The following is a 19258-nucleotide window of genomic DNA, read 5'->3' as shown; positions in this document are numbered from 1 at the left end:
CAACATGGTTTATGAAGGTAAAAATTCAGACCTGCATTGACGTACAGAAATACCGACCTGCGGTGATGTTCTGTACAGCTCCTTACTTGGATGACACTCCTCCCTATCCGTCTTATGTGAAAGGAATGCAAATAGCTCATCTTTGTTGTCAGAATCCCGAAGAAAGTTTTTTTTCCATTTGGCTGCCATCTTGGTATGAGGTGAGACCTTCCTCCTCACTCCACTGCCCCTCTTTTCACGAGTGGACTCTTTGCTGCTGCTCGCCAAATATCTGTCTCAAACCAGATTCAACCTGTGAACCTTCTGCAGTTCTTGGCGCATAAATGGCTGGAATACATTATCTGCATTCGCATTAAAGGTGGAGGAAGATGATGTTGGCAAACTGTGTACAATGGCTGCGCCATATATGATTTTGCCATCAAATTGACGAGGTAGTACAGGTCGCCTACTGGTTTCCAGGCAACGCAACAGATCGTATTTCGTTCCTGTGCGGAGTTTGCCAAATGTGGACAGAGAAATAGGGTAATGCTGATTTTCATGATTGAAAATACCACTGGATCCCCTTCCTGTAGCTGATTAGCCATATAGGGACATCCACAAGGACTGACATTTTAAGAGGGCAGCAATTTGCATTGATTTGAGCATATCCTTTCACTTTGGTGACATGATGATAGGCAGAGAGTTTTTCTTCACTGGCTCATGGATTGACACTCTTCTATCATCAAGAACTTCCTTCTGAAACTTGATATACTACTGTGCTGCTCTTTCCCTAATGTCTCAATGTTTCAAACGGTGGTCACAACAGAGCCATCGACACTGTCTCATGTATGCAATGTGAGAAGCTCGGGGCAATCATCCAGGAAAGGGTTACCATATTGGGTTATAATCTGTGTGAGCTCGTTGGTTTGTTGCTTGAATAACTCTAGTGCAGACACACCCTCTTCATGTTGCTGGTAACTGATCTCATGGCCTTTACTCAGGAGGTATTCAATTTCAAATTAATTGAGTAACTGAGCTTGTTCAGGGCCAGCAATCTTCCATCGCTGAAGAGCATCCAGATTTTCCATGAGGACTACCTTGCCACCATTGCCCTTTACATTCGCTTTCTCTTGCTCATGAACCTGATCAATCGGAAGGGATGAAAATCTGTGCTTGGTCTTGTTAACCACCCAAAATTTGCTGAAATCATCTTTCATGGCCGGTAAAGACAGCACGTTGTGAATGTGCACGTAGATCCAGCAACTTTAATTGTAATTGGTCAAGTGCAAAGAAAAGGTACATCAGCGCTACCATAGACTCCACATAGAGGTGGAAATTATCCTGTCTGCAAGCATTAATGAAGATAACAATCATGATCTCCATCCACAAGACAATATCCCTGAACTGGAATGTGGGGCTTTTCTTTACCAGGTTCTGTTTCCAGGTCTGGAAATCCTCTGCATCACTGTCACCTCACCATTAGTATGGGCTGCATATGCATTATGCTGTAGTTTTGATAGCACGAAAGCAGTGACCATGTCATATGAGTGACTTTGAAAAATGAATCAGCCTTTCCTGATGTGGCTGCACCTGCTTCAGTAAGGGCATTGGTCCAGCCACTGGACTCCAATAAATCACCGATAGTATTCCACATTGCTTTTTCAATGTGAAGTGCTCCAAACACGATGACAAGTTTGTCCTCTCCATGTGTTGTGGGCCATTCCACTGGATGGACTTACAATTTGCAAATATCGGACAATCACAAGCTAGAACAGGAACTTGTCCAGGGTTGAGGAATTCCGTGATAGACTTCAGGGCATCCATAGTGTGCTTTATCATAGTTGGGGAGTCTGTTTTCTCAGCAAATAGAGGAAGGAGGGCTGTTATAGCAGGTGGGTTGATTGGGGGGACTGGAGCGAAGCATGGTAAGCAGCCCAAGATAACGTGTCACCTTTCTTCAACTCCTCAATCTCAAGAAGTTCCACGGTGTGCTAGACCCATGCATCTTCCATGATTTTAGCTTCTTCTAGTATTCCCTTGTAAGATGTCATCTTCACTACAGGGACCCGTGTCACCGAGGTGTTCGGATTCATGGCTGGTACTATGCTGAATGATTCGGGAAGATATGACCTGGTCCATGCTTTACTCTCAGGGGGGAGGGGTTCACCCGATCTGTGAATGGCAGGGTTGTCCTGAATTGGGAACTGCATTATACTTATACCACTTCTATGAAATTAACCCTTAGCTATGGTGGATGAGGGATCATAGCCAATGTAATCTCAGGATCCAACATTGAAGAGTCCCTGTCTCAGGTTTGATTGGCATAACACACCATCGGCCTTAAATTGCTCACATATGGAGAGGGCCACCCTGTTTTCAAGTTGGAGAACATGGCTGTATGAGATGCTCAGACTCAAACTGGCTAATTGTTCAATTGTATTTTTTTGTCTCGTTACAGTGTGAATTTTCGTACCGACATAAATGGGAAGAAAAGGCTCTCTCTCTCTCTGTAGAGTGTGGACTGCAAGAAGACTGTGTTCAACCTCTTCTTGTAGTTGTGAAGCAACATTTGAGAGATTGTGAGACAAGCTTGAGAATCTTCAGTATCTCCTTCAAGTGCTGGTCCATAGAAAATCATTCATGTGAGCAGTTTGGTGCTGAGCAGCATATTTTGCTGACACTTTGTCGTGAAGCTTCCAGAAAAAGTGAACTTTTCATCCGTCAGCATCTCCTCTCTGCAAATTTTTGCAACCTTTGCAAATCAGAGAGCTTCCAATTCATAGTTATGTCGAAAGAAGCAACATTTAAGCATGTCCCGCAAGGAACTTTGAAGCATCGTCTGTATTTAAGCGTCTCGTTCCCTGGAAATACCTGAATGGTGTTCTTACGATCTGGCTGTTCTTGTAAACCCATGTCTGCAAAGTGCTCAAGGAGCCTGGTCTTGAAGTGGATCTTATTGGCTGAGATGTCTTGTCCAAGCCCTTTCAGTCAACTTTGGTACAATTGATGATGGTCAGACAACTCGAAAAGGCATGTTCCATCCTCAGCTGAATACTCAATCTGGGGTACCAGTTCTGTAAAAGCTCTCTGTATCTCTGTGTCTGTGTCTCTCTCTCTGTCTCTCTCTCTCTCTCTCTCCATCTCTGTTTGGGGTAGTAATGCATTGTCATCGATGAGCTCAGTAGTGATTACGGTACTGTGTCAGACATGGAAGATGATACTTGCCTTCCAAAGTGATCAAATCTCCACCTAACAGATTGGCCAGAATGCACTCATCCTGCATCTCAGTTTCCATCTGCCTCACGGACTCGTCAGCACTGAATATTGAAAACTCATGCAGCTTGATGGAGGTGACCTTTTCACAGTAAATGCAGACATCTTTACCACAAATTGTTGATTGTCTATTAGATCGGTAGATATCCAACTCCCCAGAAATTTCCTCTTGTTTTCATTTTCTACTCTTTTTTTTCCCACTCAAGTTTGGAATTGCTGAATGTCTGGTGACAAGAGCAATGCCATGAGGCATTGTTTGCGAGAAAGCTTTCTGGTGTTCCCTCTTATCCAAAGTCCACACACAATGGTAGAGCATCCAAGTTCTTGAAGTCATCTACATTTTCGAGGAAATCCCTGTAAACTGAGAAAGCGTTGACGCTTGGTCGAATCTGTGGGTATGTCAGATGTTCGAGGGTAATTTTTTTGCAAATTACACAAGTTGCCAAATTCATGCCGACCATCTGAATTTTTGTAGCTTCAAACACCTCGTATCTCGACCAAGACATGTCATAGGTTAGCATAAGTTAATATCTGAGAACAATTGTAGCTATCTGTTTGGATTTTCGCCATGCATTAAAAGATGATGGGATTTCATATTGTGGGGTTGGTAAAAGACAAAGCTGATATTTTGGGATCGGGTATAGACTGGAACAAGCACTTATCATTGTCATATATAACTCAAAACAGTGTATTAATGTGGATCAAACATTCTGCCCCAACTCCGGAATTAAGAGCTGAAAGCTAGAAACCTGAAAGCCGATGATATTGAAATCATTTTTCCTGTTTGCATTATACAAACAGGGGGTCATGGTGTGAAGATGGTGTGACTAAAAAGTTGGGCTCCCATCTTTTTTCCTCAAAACTTTAGCCTGACTCCTGTATAACAGTGTGGGCACAAGTTTATTTCACATTTAGTTGATGCCAGACAATTATTTTTTAGCGAGCAAATACAACCCATCACACTTCATTGAAGGGAATATTAAGGGGGAGGGAGGGAGAGAGAGAGAGAGAGAGAGAGAGAGAGAGAGAGAGAGAGAGAGAGAGAGAGAGAGAGAGAGAGAGAGAGAGAGAGAGAGAGAGAGAGAGAGAGAGAGAGAGAGAGAGAGAGAGAGAGAGAGGAGGGTGGAAGGGAAGAGAGTGGAGGGAGGGAAGGGAGAGGACTCAGGGAAGGGAGGAGAGGGGGAAACAAGGAAGGGGGAAGAGCGATGAAGGAGGGGGAGGTGGGGAGAGCGATGCCTCACCAAACATTGCTATATACTGCGGGAGGGAGGGGTGCGAGGAGGTGTGTGTGTGTGTGTGTGTGTGTGTGTGTGTGTGTGTGTGTGTGTGTGTGTGTGTGTGTGTGTGTGTGTGTGTGTGTGTGAGTGAGAGTGAAAAGAGAAGTTTATTGAGAGAGACGTAGAGACATACAGTGAGGAGAAAAAAAATAGAGAGAAAGGTGAGTGGTGGAGGTTGTGTTAGCAAAGATAATGATATGTTATGCTTGATGACTAAACACACACACAAAAAACTCATGTCAGAACATTTGTACACCCAATGACACAACAGTGTTTGTTAAGTAATCTACTGCGACATCTGCAAAAACTTTTATATCCCAGTTCCAGAAAATTTGTGGGAACATAAACCAAAAGTAATCACTGAAAACATGGAAGTATCGTTCATGTACAACCTAATGATCCCATTGAGTGTGAACATCGAAAGAAAGCATTGCAACCAGATGTCATACTTAGGTACATAAAAGAGAAGGCATTGCAAGGTGAGGTATTAATGCCAGTGATTTTGGACTAAACGATGCAGAAATCAAGAAAATTGCTAAATATCAAGACCTCAAGAATGAAGTGAAAAGATCCTGGAAGCTGAAGAATACCAAAGTTGTACCAGTGACAGTTGGAGCTACGGGAATGATGATGAAGAACCTCACAGAGATATTGAAAACCATCCCTGGGAATATTGTTACACATGAACTCCAGTTGGAAGCTGTTCCAGGGCTCATTGAGAATCCTGAAGAGAGCCCTCAGCACAAAACTTTGAGAACAGAAAACTTCACAGCTTGGTCCGTGAATCGTGACCCCTTACCGAAATGAAGGTAGATACTTTGTATCCACCCTGGGAGGACTCCATTCCACATTCTGAAACCCACATATGTAGATACAAAATAATGACACACACATGGAAGGGGATATTTTGAGACCTCGCAGGTCTCTGTTTCATCTCCTGATGAAACCCACCCACATGTGGAGAGAGTAGGCAACAACAGCAACTTGTATGCGTGCACGCACACACACATACACACACATACACAAACACACACACACACACACACACACACACACACACACACACACACACACACACACACACACACACACACACACACACATTAACACCTGGGATGGGAGCACTTCAAATCCATGCTATGTTCTGGCAAAGGTCTGCCTGCATACGTGCATGCTCATACATGCAGTGACATTTGCATCCTACCGGTCAGTTCACTCAGAATCTGATTTGTACATACTACAGTCCCCTCAACAGAGGGGGAAGGGTGGGGGACCAGGGGGAGGATTGAGAGAGAGAGAGAGAGAGAGAGAGAGAGAGAGAGAGAGAGAGAGAGAGAGAGAGAGAGAGAGAGAGAGAGAGAGAGAGAGAGAGAGAGAGAGAGAGAGAGAGATATAGAGATAGAGATAGAGATAGAGATAGAGATAGAGATAGAGATAGAGATAGAGATAGAGATCGGTGAAGAGAGTGGGAGGGAAGAGGAAAGGGGAGGGGGGGAGGTGTCTGGGTCAGAAAGAGGGAGAGGAGTGAGGGATTTCAGCAGATGTGACACCCAGTTTAACATCCATCTGAGAGATGGTACACACAGTGATGAATCATTCTGCTTGTGAAACACCGGGATAACAGCTTATAGCTGGGTCGGGATTCAAATCCAGGCTACAGAGTGAACTTGCACACCTCTCAGCTCTCCTGCCATGATGTGGCGATTCCTTACTTCATAACTAAAAACATTTTTTCTCATTGTGATCAAATAATTTATTTTGCTCCCCTACCTCTGGTATATAACCACGGTGTCGCAATTGAAACTTGAAGAACACGTGCCAAGCGGCTTCACCAAGCAATGCATGGAATATTTGAAGAAACTTTTAAAAGCAAAACGTTTAATTTTTATTTTTATTTATCTATGCCGAAGCGATGAGTTGTTTCATGGAAGAACAAAGAGGGGAAACGTCGTGGAAAACAAAATCTTGGATTTTCAGCAAGTCAGCCACGCCTGTTGCACTGCAGAACAACACATGGCCAATGGAGGCAAGTAGCAATTAACTTTGTTCAAGTTGATCGATATACAGTATTCAGTGACAGTGCAAATATTGTAGAGCGCTCACCAAATGCCTTAAGCGTGCCAAAGAAATGGTTGATAAGAAACGGCTCGCTTGGCATACGATAGGCAACCACCGAACCGTCATATTAAACATACAACTCCTGGAGACGCCCAAAATGTCAAATATGTCCGAATTGGACAAATGAACACTTTCTTTTAGCGTCGGAAATGCTGCTGAGTTCAAATCTGGAGTTTAAATTTTGTAACTCAGCTAAGTTTAAGAGATTCTCCAGGTTATTTCATGGGTGGAAGTGAAATACAGCCACAAATGCTGGCGTCTCCTGGCGTTTATAAGCATTGCCATATCTCCAGCGATTCGTAGCTATGATGAACAGGCATTCGATAATATGAGTGATGAAAGTGAAAAAAAAACCTTTATCGTGAAGAAATCGTTGCGGCCTGTCCCAAGTCAAAGCATGGTTGAGCAGGTCAAAAATCATGGTGACTTCAGACCCCAGCAAGTAACCTAGGAAATGCCTTAGCACCCCATATAGAGCGAAGTGGCCGAGGATCGCCTGATAAGTGATATAATTAACTCAAGTCAATCCAAGTCATTGTCGGACAGGAGGACGTACACTGCATGTAGTCCTATCTTTGGTAGAAGAGCAGCTGTCAATATTTCTCTTAAAGCCGTCATTCGTCAACGCTTGGGCAGTGTCCTCAGAAAGTCCATTCCAAACATTGACCAGCTGGTGGGTAAAGAAGGCTGTTCTTATCCGACAACACGCCGAAGGCTTTACCAACTTCCAGGAGTGCCAATGAAGGCGAGTGCCCACTGTCTGTACATCGGGCCAGCAGTTCTTCAAATGAAACGTTGAGTTCACCACGCAGAATTCTCTAAAGCATAATCAAATCACCTCTTATCCATCTATATTCCAATGGAAACAGATCCAGATTTGCATGACGTTGCTCATAAGAAAAGCTTGCTTGCCCCCTGTACCATGCGTGTTGCACAGCATTGCACGTTCTCCAACAGGTTGCAATCCCATTTCAGAAACGGTCTCCATAATGGTTGACAATACTGCAGATGTGGTCTAAAAAGGCTGTTAATTATCTTCAAAAGGCGTGTTTTAATGAACCCAAATACCCAATTTTAAATCATGCAGCTCCTTGGAGTTTTCTTAGTTTGCATGCAAAGTTTCAGGCTGCTCGGTTTCATGGTTTTGGTGTTATGGAGGACACACACTGACACACACACACACACACACACACACACACACACACACACACACACACACACACACACACACACACACACACACACATTTATTAGTATATAGATATATTTTTCAGTTTTGTGGAGAAAATTACAGAAACCTAACAATATCGAAATTTTGGCCAAAAATTGCATTTTTAGAATATAACATCACCGTGACGTCATCTCGGTGTGCGTCTTGAATTTGTTTTCGCAGTTTTATAGACCTTGACCCAAAGATATTGTGTAGAAAATTTCTGCCTCTTAACCCGAGGTATTTCTGAATTATTTAGTGGAGACGAGAAAAGCCCCCACCTCACACTCCGGCGATGGTACACCCAAAACGCCAGGCAGACTACGATTAACATACAAAAACATATTGAATATCTTCTGAAGTACCAAAAGAATGTAATTATTAGATTTTTTTGTCATCTTAAAACATTACAAGTACCAATGTATTACTGTGAAAACTACAATTCGGATTTATGTGCCATTTTATTTGATGACGTCATGATGACATCACAGCCCTCCCGTGCAACAAATTCTTTGCAAGTTCGGAATTTTTCCATCATTATACCCTGGGAGGCTCTTGGCAAAATTTGGTGCTTTTGTCCGGCGACGTGTATCGATCTTGACCATTTTCGTTGCTAATTAAGCCACCTGGATGATTAGTGATGGTTGAGAATGTGAAATCAAAGGAACAAAAGTCTGCAATGGAAACAAGTTCACAACTGATCATTCAAAGCATATTTTGTAAAATCTCAAACTGCTCCAAGTATGGCACTGATTCTCCAAGAAAGACAAAATCACATTATTAACCAGATGCTGATCAACTTGCATCTGTTGTTGAAGACTGGTTTCAAAGACTTTGTGGGGGCTTTGGACTATAAATATGAGACCATCCAAGTCGTTGCACAATCATGTGACATATGCTTCCTGAAATGTATCAAGAAACCAGGTGAAAACTTGCTATGATTATTCATGCTGCTACTTCCATTGCCCTCACAACACACATCTGGACATTTTGTCAAACCCAAGCGAATATCACTCATGGCACACTTGCTTGACAGCGACTGGAACTTGCATGCTGCTGTTCTTGGAATGTTTCATATGAAATGTAATAGTTCCCCATCCCCCAAAACCAAACAAAAATAAAACAAACAAAAAAAAAGCACAGTACTAGTAATCGTAATAGATTCCATAAATTCCTAGAAAAAAGTATCAGGATTTAAATCGTTCCAAAATTCTTGGAATCACCCATCCCTAACCCACTGATGTACCCATCCTCTGTTCTTTCCATGCTTTGTCCCTCCCAGGTGTCTTTGCAGGGCACACATGGTCCATCATAAACCCCTTCTGGTGAAACTCCCAAAATCCAGGATCACTGCTCACCTACACTCTTTCGTTCATCTATTTTTTCCCACCTTTGAAACCAACTTCCACATTCTCTTCAATGTTGTTCTTCTCTCCAGGTCTTCAAGAATGGAATGGTAATGGAATGGATGGGCAGGATGGAATGTGCAGGGAAGTTCAGGGATTGCAGGTCACGGTCGGTTGCCCAAGACTCTTACCTGCGTACCTTATCCGTATGTATGCCGTGTGTTAATAATAATGATAGTTGATCGAGTCATGAAGGTCCAGGGTATTGTCTGCATATTGCAAGGTTATTGCTAATGAATAATAAATTAACAATCATTAGAAAGCATCACAAAATACAAGGCCGCTCCATGTCCGCTTTATACTCAAATTAAAGTTGACGAAAACAATAGAAAAAAAGCCAAATTTATTAATTAGTCTTCTCCATATTCTCATGTTGAAAATTTTATGACAAAGGCTCAAATGGTAAATTACAAAGCATCTCAAAATGCAAATGGACAAAATAAAGAGACAAACGATTAATAAAAAAAAAACCCAGTGTTTCACGCTGCACAGTGAATTTGCCCTTTGACATTTTGACCTAGTTATTAATTGGTCTTCTCTCCATCTTCATAATAAAGTTTGTTGAAAAATTTATGACAAAAGCTCAAAAGGTTAAAAAAAAGTCGCGACTTGAAAAAACACGCACGCAAGCACTTTGTAACTCAGCTAAGTTTAAGAGATTCTCCAGGTTATTTCATGGGTGGAAGTGAAATACAGCCACGAATGCTGGCGTCTCCTGGCGTTTATAAGCATTGCCATATCTGCCAAGCACACAAATGCAAAACCGGATCGGACAGGCTCAACTCCCCCCAACCCTCTACAAACCACAAGTCATCAATCTCACCTTCCTACCCCAAGTCCTCACCCCCCCCTCTCACAACTCGAAGGCATCAATCCCCTCCCCACTCCAAGCCTTCAAACCCCTTCTCCACCCCTCCCCACTACAATTCCTCAACTCAGTCCCCCCCTCCAGGGCTTCAACCTCCCATTCCCAACTCTGTCCTATTTTTGCTCTCTCTCCTCCATCCCCAAGTCTTAAACCTCCACTCCGCTACCCCCAGGTCCTCACCCTCCCACTTCCAACTGGAAATTAATAGCACGGACCAGCATAATCTCCACGTTAAAATCCCTGCTTGAGAGAATGCTACATAGTTGTTTGGATGGTGGATAGACAACAGACCACTGCCTCGATCGTGGAAGCCAATACATCTTGTGATTTTTTCCATGGCCTGTGATGCATATCAGCTCCATCCTTTTAATATTTGATGATCCTTTTGACAGTTACTTTGGTTGTTTTACACTGAAGGGAAACTTATATGGAGTGCATGGCAACTGTGAATATGACAGCTCCGAGCCAACATGACAGCTGTAGGATTTTTTAGGTTGAAATTGTGGGGTCAGAGGAACTGTCCAAACAATGTGTGGAACGGAATGTTGCATACTGACAGAAAAAAACGGACAGACGACCAAGCATATAATAGTAATAATAACAATGATAATAACATGACTCCCTGGCCATTCCTGCTGGGTGTTACAAGGAATATAAATTTTACAAGTGGGGGTGTGTGTGCGTGTGTGTATGTGTATGTATGTGTGTGTGTGTGTGTTTGTGCGTGCGTGCGTGCGTGTGTGTGTGTGTGTGTGTGTGTGTGTGTGTGTGTGTGTGTGTGTGTGTGTGTGTGTGTGTGTGTGTGTGTGTGTGTGTGCGTGCGCACTTGTGCATGCGTGCACAAATATTTGTGTTTAGAAGGGGCATTCGTTTGTGCTAATTGAGCCCCCAGACAGCTTTCACCTGTAGTTAGTTTGTAATAATATTCCCAGGGATGGTTTTTCAGATCTTAAGGTTCTTCTTCATCATTCCCGTTGCTCCAATTATCACTGGTACAATTTCGGCACTCTTCAGCTTCCAAGATCTTTTGGCTTCATTTTTGAGATCCTGGTATTTGGTAATTTTCTTGATTTCTGCATTGCTTTGGGCAAAATCACTGGTTACTGATGCCTTAGTTAGCAATGCCTTGTTTGTTTGTTTTTGTACCTCAGTACTGTCAAACCACACTATTCCTGGATTCACTGTTTGCGGACCCCATGTATTCACGGTTTATAAAATGCGACCTGTCATGACATTCGCGGCCCTGTGCTTCGCATATTCATGGGGTTTTTTTTGCGTGTTTTCAGTTTTTCGCAGGTGTTTTCATGGTTTTATTTTTTGTTGGCAGATCCACAGTGTTTTGCGTGCATATTCACAGGTTTTTTTTACGTGCATATTCGCAGTTTTTCGTAGGATTTTTGATTTTCCCTCATGAATCATGAACCGCCAGGATCCTATCCCACCTTTTTACATTGAAACAATTCCCCGACATTCACGGATTTGCCATTCGCGGAATTTTCCAGGAACGTATCGTATCCCCTGCGGGGTCCGACAGTACTATATCCATTCACAATGCTTTTTCTCTGTTCACGCTCAATGGGATCATCAGGTCATACGTGAGTGCTACTTCCTTGTTTACAATGATTGTTTTTGGTTCATGTTTAAATGAGTTTTCTAAAACTGGGATATTGAATTTTTTGCAGATGTGCCAGCTGATTACTCCACATGTAAGCCTGATGTTGGCTCAGTGGTTAGGGTGGCGGCTTGGGATCCTAGGGTCCTGAGTTCAAGCCCCGTTGGCCGCTGAATTAATACACCAGGGGGTTGACTCAGCCTGTCATCCTTCCGAGGTCGGTGAAATGAGTATCAGTTCCAGTGTGTGTACTGGTAGAGGGGCACTGCATCAGCGACACAGTTGCGCTTCAAGAAATGATAGCTACCCCGGCAGCTAAGCTGCCATACGACCACCACCATTACTCCACACACCTTGTTGTTCCTTTGTGTGTCTATTGCTGGTGTTGGCTTAATGGTTAGGGTGGTGGGCTTTGGATCCAAGGGTCCTGCGTTCAAATCCTGCTCAGCTGTTGAATTAATACCAGGTGGGGTTAACTCAGCCTGTCATCCTTCCGAGGTCAGCAAAATGAGTGCCAGCATGCTGGTATAGCTGGTATACTGTGTCGGAGTGGCGACCCATCTAGGATTGTGCCCAATAGCCAAGGAGACTGCTAAGGTAGTACCAATGCTCTGCACAAAGTATGGTCCCAATCTCCTTCTCTCCTCCTTTGTGTGTCCAGCTCTTCTGACATGAGTTTTTTTTTTATCCCCCGCCAACCAACGAAGTTGGCGGGGGATATAGAAATGGGTTCTGTCCATCCGTCCGTCCATCCGTCACATTTCGTTTCCGGAGCTTAACGACAAATCCCCTCAAGATATATTTACGAAATTTGGAAGACATATCAAGCAAGTGGTGAACTAGTGCCTTTTGATATTTTCTAATTGATAGGTCACATGGTTTGGCAGCCATGTTGGATTCAAGAAAAATATTAAATAATGTTTTCTCTGGAATCACATAACCTAACAAAGTAAAAATTTGCAACTATCATCTTCCATCATGTCTGCATAAACAGAAAAAATTGTGACATTGCAAGTCACATGGTTTGGTGGCCATCTTGGATAGAAAAACACACCTCATCCGATTAACATGAAACTTCACTCACGTATTCCACTGGAGGATTGGGGGCAGAATGTAAATTTATGATGTCATAGGTCACATGGTTCGTCAGCCATCTTGGATTGAAAATTAATAAATTTTAAAAATATTCTTCTCCAGAACGGCTGGACAGATTGAGGCAAAATTTCACATACACTTTCCCCAAGACATCCTTTCAGAAGTTTGTTCATTTTTAATTGATAGGTCACATGGTTTGGCGGCCATACTGAATTTACCGTAAAACCTTCAAACATCTTCTCCAGAACGGCTGGTCAGATCAAGGGGAAACTTCACATAGATATTGCACACGCTTAGGGAATATAAGTTTGTTAATCCTCATTTACTATGGCGGGGGATATCGAAGACTTTGTCTTCAACGGATGCTAGTTTTTTTACATCCCAATAGAAGGTGGCTCATACTTTCTGTTTCTGCCTTGCAAAATGCACACCTGTCCTATTGACTCAGTCCCACCATTTTCTTCAAGCCATTGGTGTGGTGTCCCGAGTCTTCGGCGTTTATGATGATTTGTTCTCTCTCCCAGTTGAGGTGACCTCTTCTTAGCCATTCCATGAGCCTTCTTTGTCTATGCCCAATCTGTCCAACTCTTTTTTTTTTCATATTTTCCTGTTCTTTTCTCGTTTTCTCTGTTGTCTGTGTATATCCGTTGATATTTCGTTTTATATTTTGTTTTGGCTTTTTTGCAGTCATTGGGGCTGTATTCATTGCTGTTTCGGTTTCATGTGTGACATCTTCGATTCACCTCTGTCTTTGGAAATTTATTGCAAGGTGGGATAGGGATACGTTTTCTGGTTTGCTTTCTTTGTATTTGTGTACAAATTGGATTTGGTAGTCTGTTGAACTTTTCACCTACTCATCCAATCCTTCAGTTGTCATTCTGTGCACCTCGTTGAGCTCCACCATTGTGTGTGTTTATGTGTTTGTTTGTGTGTGTTTACTTTTGTGTTTGTTTGTGCATTTGTTTGTTTGTTTGTTACCCCGCGCATGCAAAGCAAAAAGCGGGGTTAAGCAATTGGTTCACTTTGTCTGTCTGTCTGACTTTCTTCAAATGTCAGTTTATGATTGAGGAACTACTTGATTTCAATTGAATGTTATATTTTGAACACCAATCAGAAGACAAACCAGCAGTTTAGCTGTTATGTACTTTGACTCTGAATTTGTCCCAATCGTGCATGTGCAGAGAGGATAAGTGAGATCACTTTTTTGTCTGTCTGTCTGCCTGTCTGGCAGTCAAGCAAATTTGAAAATAATTTCAAACGAGGCACTTACTGATTTTTCTGACATCATAAAGGACACAAACAACAGACACGAAGAACTAGTGTAACATGTTAAATAAGGTGATGTAAAAGACGCTGCATCAACGACGGTAAAGTTCCGATTTTTGTTTTTTAAAATTTTTTTTACAACTATTATAATCTTTATTTAATTTGAATTGAATTATATACTTGAATATTGTAGAACACAAATCACCTTTATGACACTCATAAACCTTCCGTTTAACAGTACTTGGACAAATTATTGTGATAGTTGTGAGCCATCGGGGAGGAGAAAGTACGTCGATGTAGATTAAAGTTAGTTATGCCTTTATATTGTGTTTAGCTATTAAGATATATCATATTCATGTGGATAGATATGCGTTGCAAATATGAGCGAACTTGAGTGCATGTTCTTTTATTTTCTAGATCCTGGACTTGAACCATTTTGTGTCAGGGACACACATGCACACAGATCACGCTGTTCCCGCATCCTTCACTTGAGCTGAGAATTTGGCCCAATTCACTTGAAGGGGAGGGGGACAAGGAACCTTCTCCTCAATTCCCCCACCAGGAAGCCGTCCATTAAAAGTGACAAGTGCTCTCAAATTGTCGCTCCTTCCCCCTTCCCTGGAAAATTCACCACAAGGGTTTTGTCCCACCAATCGGGCTTTGTTGCCGGGCAGAGAAACGTGGTCTGAATAATCGCCAGCAATGAGGACCGGTCCGCCCTCACGGCCTCTACAACAATGAGGATCCGAGAACCGTGAGAAAATGGGGGGGGGGGGGAGGGTGTAGGATTAAAAGGAGAGACACTGAGAAGGACTTGAGATAATTGAGACATTATCAGGCATTATCAGATGATCATTACATTGTCGTTCCATTGTCCTTATTTGCACTTCGGGACTTTCTTCACGCATTTCTTTCTTACTCTTTATACAGCTTTCTCGCTTCGCTTTGCTTCACTCACTCCTTCACACTGCTCATTCTTGTCATGCTTTAATTCCTCCCCACCTCACCACACGCACATCTGCACACTACGCCCTGCACACCTTCACCTCAGCTCGGTTGCCCACCTCACTGCTCGGCCACATCAGAGCTGTCCACCACATCGGCAGCGCTCCCGCCAAAGATGCGTAGTCCATCGAGTCCAGCCAGATACCATCGAGTGCCCCCAGAAGATCATGGCTGTGAATGGAGTGGAGAGGAGAATCTGGGAGGGGGTGTGAGGGGGACGAGATACATACAGACCATCGGGCCAGAACGTTAGGTGGCCACAATCCAGCCAGGTTGTGGCAAGGTGTGTCGGAGTTCTCAGACGACCCCTCACAACTCCTTTCTCACCTCTCTTCCTCTCCTTCTTCATCTTCTTCTTCTTCTTCTTCTTCTTCTTCTCCACCCCTTTTCAATGTCACTTCTTCGGGTGTATGTCTTGGCACCAATTAGTTAAAGTGCTAAGTGATTGGTTAAGGCATCTGAAGGCGCGAATGACACGTAGGGGATAAGGGGAAATGTATACATGCTTTCATTATCGCCATTGCCTGTGTACACTTTCCCACCATTTCCTGCATAATTGCCATTGCTATGTTTTCCCACCATTTCGTGTTTGAGGACGAATTCATTCGATTTTGGTGAAGATCTGACTCTGGATCCAGTCTGAGAATTGAATTTTTTTTTTCAGTGATTCTTCACCATTGAGAGACGATGAGACGAAAAACGATACATAGAATGATATTTCAAAACGTTATGGACGAGTTATGGCAAAACTAGGTGGATGATTTGGTCGGTGACAAGAACAAGCCGATTCGAATTTGGTTCAGGTCCGGATTCAGATGCGGCCTATCAATGGGGTACAAAACGTAAACTGTTCAGTGTATTGGAGTTATATGCTTGTGTGTGTGTTTGTGTGTTTGTGTGTGTTTGACTTCTATGCACTCTTGAACCGCTGGACAGAATGAGTTCAAAACTGGCGGTTGTACTTCGGGGGGTGTACCGCAAGGCTCCAGGGGGTAAATTTTTTTATCCATGGTCCTGGGGGTTTCATGGCGTGGAGATCACCCCATTTCTCAATACTTGAATTGAATGTGCATCACATTGCACTGCTCCCGGTGGTATCACAAGTCACACATCAGTAATTGTGGAGTTAATAACCCGTCGGCTCAGACGGGTTCTTCGCTCAGCATGATAATACTGACTCGCTGCGACAATGAACAAACATTGTCCAATATTAGTGCAAATGAACGTGACAACCTTGTTGCACAAATATTGAGGCCAATTGCGATGAGAAGTCAGAGGACAACCGGTAGAAGGGGGAAATAAGTACAACCGATTTGAAAATGTGATTCCATGTGGTTTTTTTGTTTTGTATTGTTTGTTTTTTAAGACTGGATTTTGGATGGATGGACGTCTGGGTTCTTGTTCCAAAAGATACGCTCTCGAGGCTCACCCCGTGGCGCGAGGATCCATGCCAGCCGAATCCACATGATTATCTGCCAAGCGAAAGGTCATTCAGTCGATTTCTAAGAATTTCGGCGAACAAAACGTTACTGGTTACCTATTACACGAATCCACGGCCAAGGGGGTTAAATAGTAATCGTGAGGTTTATATGCAAAGAAAAAGACACAGACAAGCAAAAGGCCAACATGCCAAGATGCGCATCAGTTAGCAGAGGCCAAGGGTCAATGCACCAGATAGATCAAACAATGCTTTACATTTTTTGTTATTAAAAATTAAAAAAAAAATTAAAAACCCATGACTTTATGGATGTTCAAACCGTTTATCTTGCTACACAACTTGGACGAGTCATCTTATTGTGATGTTGAAATGAGCCGGACTCTCTTTGAAAAGATCCTCTTGAAACAACCTTCAAACTGCAGATCTCATGTTATTGACAGACGGGTTCCTGACTGTATTGAAGGCTTTTTTTGTATTGTTAAAGTTTTTATTGATAAGCTTTCAGAAGCTGGTTCGCTCACGACAGGTTCGCTCCCGTTCCCTTCACTCCTTATGACCTCTCGGCCTGAATGCGTTTTCTCCGGTCTGTTCAAGCAAAGTCGAGTCTGGTTTGTACCTGGAAGGCAGAAAGACATTCCATAGAAGACCGGGATTGGGACATCTTTTTCTGTAACGAGATCACATTTAATCAGTCGGCTGTCTCCTCTGGTCTTGCAGTCTATCTTTCTTGATCGGATGATTATACACTCCTGGCGTTGGATCTCGAATTCATCAATCCTGCCCAACAAGGTGTAACGTGAAGTCAGCATGTGCTGGCAATGGCGATTCAAATCAATAACGATTGAAGAGTTAAACAGTCTTTTGGGCAGGGACATGCCCAGCACGCGCACGCGTAAGCGCCCAGCACGCGCATGGGCGTGCGACAGTAAATCCTACTTGCCATCTTGAATCGAGGTACGCTCACTCTCCTCGAAGCTGTCTCACCGAGGTTCGAATCCCAACACAGCTATAAACTTCCATCTCGGTGTTTCCTAATTATGTGGGCCGTAAATTGGTGGATGTTAAAGATCCCATGGCCATGTCCTTTGTGAAGAGGAGGCGAGCAATTGCCGGCACCATGAAGAAATGACAAATTCCTGCCCTAACCTTGGTAGAACATTAGGCCTGGCCAGCCAGATCATGGAAGACTTCTGCCAAGATTCCCCCGACCAACTCCATAAGAACGTCAAAGAAGAAGATAAATATGGTCATCTTGGACTGAGAGCCCACATTTGCGGCGATTTTCCTCACTTGCTTTCTGTACTGTACGATGTACGTCATTATACTGGCAGAGGAGTTGCTTAAAAAAGGCAAAATCGGGACTTGTAAAGGGCAGGGTCTGCTGTTGTGTAAACTCTTCCATGAGCCTCGACTCTGGACCAAAACCATCCTGAACCACCATTATGCCATCACGAACCACCACATTGTGACCTCACCGCTATGCCAGCGCTGCCGTCACTCAATCACAATCATCACCGACACCACCTTTTGGGACCAACAGGGTACAAAGGAGCAGCCGAACCGTGGCAAAGACTCGGATCTGGGTGGTCTGACATTTAACTTGGTGTGCGCTACACTCTGTTCTACATCGTGTGGATCACCCTGTAGCTCCACTCAATTGTGGTTCCCATTGCGTGTTCATTGTCCGTTTACAGCTGAAGAACGTGACCGAACATCCCAGTCCCATGCTAATCATGTAGCTCAGTCGTGTGGAAGAGCTCAGAGCGAATGATGCCATTTCCGCCGCCGAACGCTCACACGGGCTTGGAAGGTAATCGCCATACGCCGTGGTAATCATCCGCGCATCAATGAGAGCGCTGGAAAATGCTATTACTCCACCTGGTCCACTATCACTCCACCTCCACCTGATTGGTTCTGCGCCTTCTTGTGGTCTTGGTGTTCCTGGTTGGCAGACAACGGACAGAGCTTAGCGGAACGAGTGGAACAGAGCCCATGGAGTGGAGTGCGGAATGAGCGGAAGAGCCACACCGAGCGCAGTATAAGAGATAGTACACGTACAGACCTCCTTACACTTCATTAAGCCTATCTCCTCACACGTTATTTTCTTTATTTACATCTCATCTCTCTGTGGATGTTTCTTCCTGTTTCCTTCCAGTCGATCATCGCATCATGTCCTTCAGCAACAAAAGAGCATCAGCAATTACCAGGGTCCACTGATTCGCATCTGCACATCACCTGCCAATCACTGCATTCCTCACCACACCTCTGACCACACACCATAGACACCATCAGTGTTTTCTCCTCATTCCCACTCCTCAGTGACTGAGTTTGCGCAGGTCCATCGACCTCGCCTTGTAATTCTCGTAGAGGTCACAAACACCTCGTACTTTTCTTATCTTTCTGGAGTATTCTATCTTTCCTCGGGAGTGTTTCTGATGATGCCTGTCATGTTAGACCCAGTCCTGCTTTCACTGCTGCACATACTGTATTTATTTTCCATTGTGTTAAAACCATTGCTTGTGCAATATATCTTTCCCCACCCTTTTGAATCATAAAATTGCTTGCATTGTAAATGTACCCAGTTTCTCACGTCTTTTCCTCCATTGGTCCAGTGTAATTCACACATAGTGTTCGCCTGGAAGTTCTACCCCAAGTGATTTGCTTTGTTCAGGCCAAAGTCACATTTGCTCTACGGCGAGGATACGGCGGCC

The 19258-nt window shown here is 43.5% G+C and overlaps 1 long non-coding RNA gene across 2 annotated transcripts in view; it reads right to left on the bottom strand.

Annotated features, from left to right (window-relative positions):
• LOC147026408 (uncharacterized) overlaps positions 1 to 19258 on the bottom strand; it is a 77191-nt gene that overhangs the window by 3756 nt on the left and 54177 nt on the right. The window contains exon 4 of one of the 2 annotated variants that reach the window (XR_015058321.1): positions 5965 to 6528. The exons of the other annotated variant lie outside the window; for it this stretch is intronic. This is a non-coding gene — a long non-coding RNA (uncharacterized LOC147026408). Of the gene's footprint in view, positions 1 to 5964; positions 6529 to 19258 lie in introns of those variants that run through there. 2 annotated transcript variants of the gene reach the window in all.

This window comes from Eptatretus burgeri, chromosome 5 (genome assembly GCF_056783735.1).
Source record: "Eptatretus burgeri isolate ZD-2024b chromosome 5, Ebu_testis_v1, whole genome shotgun sequence".
Taxonomy (NCBI): domain Eukaryota; kingdom Metazoa; phylum Chordata; class Myxini; order Myxiniformes; family Myxinidae; genus Eptatretus; species Eptatretus burgeri.
This window is presented reverse-complemented; position numbering and strand designations above follow the sequence as displayed.